Here is a 6,000-nt window from a genome sequence, read left to right on the forward strand (position 1 = left end):
AAATGCGTTCTTTGTTGTGATAAATTTCCTATTTTTAAAATAGGTGATTTTCTTGCCAATGGACAGTCCTTTAAGGCATGCACTGTGGTGGAAACCTTTGAAGAACCTTCCAGATGTGCTACCAGAGATGAGCAACTCACCTCAGAACACAGACCTACCTAGTGAGAGAAGGCCAGAGGCAGGGAGGTAACGTGGACTCCTTCGTCTCCAGGGGCCAGGCAAGGGCTAGGTCTTGAGAGGTTATTGCCCGTAATCCGCCCCCACCGCCCTGCGAAAGAGGCGAGAAAACAGGGGCGCGCGAGGCTCGAGGCTCTGAGGCCCAGCAGCTCACCGGACACGGGGACCACACGACCCCGCGCCGGACCCCAGGACTCCCCGGAGCAGGGCAGGCCTGGTTCTCGGGCGCCACCTAGCGTTGGCCACGCGCGGAGCAGCCTCTCCGTCCACAATCTGAGCACCTGAGTCCCGTCCCGGACAAAGCAAAGCAGGAGGGACCCCTGGATTTCGTGGCCAGCCGGGGCGGGTGGCGTCCCTCAAGGGGTTGAGGCGAGCTCTACTCGGGGCTTCTGGTGTCGGGGTGCCTGGGAACGGCCAGGACGCCGGACTGGGAGCGGGGACAGGACCCTGTCGCCTCTCTATTGTCCCCGGGCATTCGTTCCTTGTGTGTAGCAGCAGGCGGGAGTGGCTCTGAGCCCATCCGGGGGCGCTTCCAGCTCTGAAAGTTTAATCCAAGAGCACAGACTCCCGCACCCCCTAGTCCATCCTGGAAACCAACGGACGCTCCTGCGGGCCCTGACCCTTCCTGGGTCACTGGAATCACAGGAGACCGTCTTAAAGGACAAGTATGTGGACCCCACCCCAGACCAATTGAACTAGGGAGGAGGGGTCTGGATGTCAGTGTTTTCCACTTTTGCTGGACGGTTCTAAGACTAAGGGTTGAGAACACAGCCTCACACCTGGAGTGAGCCAGCTTGTACCCCCCTCCCCTTCGCTTCTGGAGCCCACCCTCATTTACTGCTTCTTGCCCAAATATCACCTCTTTGAGTTCACTCCCCCTGGATGACATATGCTGGCATGTAACAATGCTGGTGTCCCCTCCTGTGCTCTCCTGTACCCCTGGACGCTGGTGTGGCAGGAGTGAGGGCAGAGAAGCAGTAACCTGTCTTTGTGCAGCCTGAACCAGGGCAGAATCAGGACTAGAGGGTGAAGGGCAGACAAGACAGTGGTCTCTCTCTCTGTCTCTCTCTCTCTCTCCCAGAAAGTAAAATGCCCAGTCACCAGGCAGGAGCAGGGAGGGGGAACCAGGCTGAGCTGGGGGCACCAGGGCATGGGGGCTCTGGCGGCAGAGGACCCATCCCAGGGAGGCAGAGCAGTGGTGGGAGGTGAAATGACCAAGAAGCAGGGGCTCTGAGCCCCCAGGACCCGAGGTAGTGTGCTCTTGCCTGCACAACGTGAGGTCACAGATAAAATTATGAGGAACTTGAAGCTGTCAGCAGCAGAGCTTTGAACCAAACGTGGGCTCTCTTGAGCACACAGCCCTGTGCACCAGCACAGACCACAGGCCCCTGAAGCCGGTCCTGCCTGAGACCCCGGGTAAACATGTGGATTCCTGGTCCTGCTCCAGACCTGGGGAATCAGAACCTCCAGGAAAGGCATTCAGGAACCTCTATATTTAATTTTTTTTAATGTTTATTTATTTTTGAGATAGAGACAGACAGATAGACAATGCAAGTGGGGAACGGGCTGAGAGAGAAGGAGACACAGAATCCGAAGCAGGCTCCAGGGTCCGAGCTGTCAGCACAGAGTCCGACGTGGGGCTCGGACCCACGAACTGTGAGATCATGACCTGAGTGGCTGCTTAACCAACTGAGCCATCCAGAGGCCCCAGGAATCTACATTTAAAGAGTTCCTTCAGGGAAGTTTTTATCAGGGAGGTGGGAACCACGGCTCTGGGTTTCCAAACCCGGCTGATAATGGTATTCTTGGGCCTCTTTCCCTACAGACTCAAACTGAAAATTCCTAGATTCTGTTCTCCTGCCTCCCCTCGCCTCATGGAATTCTCTTTGGAATTCCTCATGATTTCATCTTTGGAACCACTCTGCTTGGGTTCCACCGTCCACCAGCTGCGTGATCAGGAACAAAGTTCACTTTTCTCATCTGTAAAATGGGGCAGCTGTGCCGATTCAGTGAGTTCATATACTCAAAGTGCTTCAAGTATTGTCTGCAACAGAGTCTGGACAAAATAATAGTTCTTATTGTTACCAGTGGCTCTCAGCCCTGGGCTGCGTATGAGAAAAACCTTTGTTTGCTTTTAGTTAATTTCTTTTCAAATACCAGTGCCTGGGTCTCACTCCAGAACAGTTCAGGGAGAGTCCACAGCAATTCTGATGCAGGAGAGCTGAGGCCCACCGATGCGGCAACGGGATTTGCTTCAGTCATTCCGTTGTATATCACGGAGCTTCTTCTTTACGTGCAGATAGACGCAGATATCTGCGTGTCTTCTCTGTCATTCCTTTTTAACTTTCTATTTTGAGATAATTACCCTATCATTTTAACAGCTGTGTGTTGGTCCATGGCCCAGACATGGCCTGATCTAGTTCATCCCATGTTAATGGTGTCCGTCCCTTCTGCTCCCAACAGCCCTATGAAATAAGACGGTCTCCCCTTTCAGACGTGGGGGTAAGGCTGCCAAGTTCAGAGACTTGTAAGTGCATCAGTTATGCAGCTAGAAAATGGCAAAATAGCTAACTGATCTTTCTGGTTGATCGTTCTGAGCTGCCTCTCAACTAGTCAAGGATAAAGGCCCTGTTTTAGACGTTCCTGTCCAAGATGGGTCAAATGTGGATTCATCCCCTGTGATGGGCTGAACTGTGTTCTCCCCGACTCCCCATTCGTAAGCTGAAGTCCTAACCCTCAATACCTCACAATGTGACTGCATTTAGAGAGAGGATCTTACACGTTAATTCAGGGGCACCTGGCTGGCTCAGTCATACAGCACGTGACTCTTGATCTCAGAGTAGTGAGTTCAAGCCCCATGTTGGGCATGGAGCCTACTTTAAAAAAAAAAAAAAAAAGAATGAAAGAGACGTTAATTCAAAATGAAGCTGTTAGGTGGGTCCTAATGCAATTTGACTGGGGTCCTTACAAGATAAGAAGAGCAAGAGACACAGGGATACACATGCAATGAGGAAAGAGGATGTGAGGAAACAGTGAGAAGGTGCCTCTGAAGCCAAGCGGAGAGGCCCCGGGAGAAATCAAACCTACCAGCACCGTGACCTTGGACTTCCAGCTTCCCGAACTGTGAGAAATAAATGTCTGTGGTTTAAGGAACCCAATCTGTGGTAATTTGTCAAGGCAGCCCTAGCCAACTAATACCTCCCCCGCCCCAGCCCACCCCGACCGAGTTGAGAGTTGATGGGTGAAAAGGAGCCAGGACCCAGCATGCACTTTTCTTCCCATCCACTTGGTTGCGCTTCTGTGTAGACTGCTCTGCAGAGCGCCTGGTGCATGGTAAGCACAGGGCCGTGCTTAATACACACATAACACCTGGCCACCGCCAGAAGTGTTGTTCCTCTGCCCGCATCGGGATGGCATGCCCATTCTCCAGATGAGGAAGCTGAGTCTGAGAAAGGATGTGCAGCTTTTCCAGGGTCACACGGCTTTTAACTCGGGAGCTGGGACAAAACAGTCAAATCCGGGTAGTTTGTTTCTGGATCCCATGCCCTCTCTCTCTTTTTTTTTTAATTTAATTTTTTTAAGTTTATTTAGTTACTTTGAGAGAAAGAGAGGGAGCACAAGCGAGGGGAGGGCCAGAAAGAGAGGAAAGAGAGAATCCCAAGCAGGCTCTGCATATTCAGCACAGAGCCCAACTCAGGGCTCGAACTCACAAACTGTGAGATCATGACCTGAGCTGCATGTGAGTCAGATGCTTAACCAACGGAGCCCAGGCATACCCCCATGCTATTTTTAATTTATTTAGTCAAACTTACTGAGGTGTAATATATATAGTCATAATATATAATTTATAATATATAAATATATTGTAATCAGTAATATATATAATAAAGCTATAATTAAAATGCATAGGTTTTAAGTCTACATTCTGATAAATTTTGAATTTTGACAGATGTATACATCTACCCTCACAATTGAAATATCCATTTTCCTTCCAGAAAGTTCCCTTATTCTTCTTTAGAGCTAGTTCCCCAACCCCAACCCCCGCTTCAGGCAATTACTGATCTGATTTCTGTTGCTTATTCCAGAACCCTGTGTAACTACAACCATGCCAGGTGTACTGTTTTCTTTTGATCAACCTAATGTCTGAGATCCAACCCTGTTTCTTGTCTCTCCTATCACCTGTCCTTTCCTCTTTATCGCTGCGTAGAATTCTGTTGAGCAGATATATCACAGTATGTGTATGCATTCCTCAGTAGACGAACATTGGGGCTGTTTCTACTTTTCAGCAATTATGAAGAATGCTGCTGTGAACATTTGCATACAAATCTTTTCGTGGAATATGTTTTCATATCGTCTGTGCAAATACCTAGCAGTGGACTTGCTGGTCACAGACAAGTGAATGTTTAATATTATGAGAAACAGTCCGGCCTTTTCCAAAGTGCTTGCACCGCTTTACATACACTCTTACTGGTGGTGTTGGAGGGTTCCAGGGACCCCACAGCTTCCTCAACACTTGGTGTTGGAAGTTAAAAAACCATTTGAGTCATTCCAGTGGGTGTGGCAAGGTACTCATTGTGGTTTTCATTGGCATGTCCCCAGCATTAATGATTAGTGCTCTGAAGCATCTTATAAAAAGATGAAATATGAAATTCATACTGTCTATTCACAGATCTTTTGTTCTGAGGGGTCTGTTCAAGTCTTTTGCCCATTTTGAGAGCTGAGATACACTTCACACAACAAAACTCACCATTTTAAAGGGTGACCTTCAGTGGCTTTTACTGTGTTCACTGTGTTGTACAACCATTACCACTAATTCCAAAACATTTCTGTCACTCCAAAAAGAAACCCTGTACCTATTTTTTTAAAATTTCTTTAATGTTTATTTATTTTTGAGAGAGAGAGAGAGAGAAAGAGAGAGCATAAGAGCGTGTGAGCAGGGGAGGGGCAGAGACAGGGAGACACAGAATTCGAAGCAGTCTTCGGGCTCCGAGCTGCCAGCACAAAGTCCGATGCAGAGCTTGAACTCCCGAACCACAAGATCATGACCTGAGGCAAAGTCAGACGCTTAACCGACTGAGCCACCCAGGTGCCCCGATCATTTTCATTTTCTTAATGGTATCTTTTTTTTTCAATTTTTTAAAATGTTTTATTTATTTTTGAGACAGAGAGAGACAGAGCATGAACAGGGGAGGGTCAGAGAGAGGGAGACACAGAATCTGAAACAGGCTCCAGGCTCTGAGCTGTCAGCACAGAGCCCGACGCTGGGCTCAAACTCACGGACCGCGAGATCATGACCTGAGCCGAAATCGGCTGCTTAACCGACTGAGCCACCCAGGCGCCCCTTAATGGTATCTTTGAAGAGCAGAAGATGAAATTTTTGATTAAGTCCATTTTACTTTTCCCTCTCTTTTACAATGACTTCTAAGAAGTCTTTATATCCTAAGAAATTTTTATTAGCACCAAGATTTTTCTCCTGGCAGTTTTATAGCTTAGCTGTTATGTTTAGGACTATGATCCATTTTGAATTAACCTTTTTTTTTTTTTTAGATTTATTTATTTATTTGGAGAGAGAGAGGGGAGGGGCAGAGAGAGAGGGTGAGAGAGAATCCCAAGCAGGCTCCACGCTGTCAGCATGGAGACTGATGTGGGGCTCGATCTCACGAGTCATGAGATCATGATCTGAGCCAAAAGCAAGAGTCAAACACTTAATGCTTAACCAACTGAGCCACCCAGAAGCCTCATTGGTTTTGATGTTATAGAAGATGCCACCATTGGGGGAAACTGAAAGGACATATGGAACCTGTCATTAGCTTTGCGATTTTC

Source organism: Prionailurus viverrinus, chromosome E3 (genome assembly GCF_022837055.1).
Source record: "Prionailurus viverrinus isolate Anna chromosome E3, UM_Priviv_1.0, whole genome shotgun sequence".
NCBI classification, from domain to species: domain Eukaryota; kingdom Metazoa; phylum Chordata; class Mammalia; order Carnivora; family Felidae; genus Prionailurus; species Prionailurus viverrinus.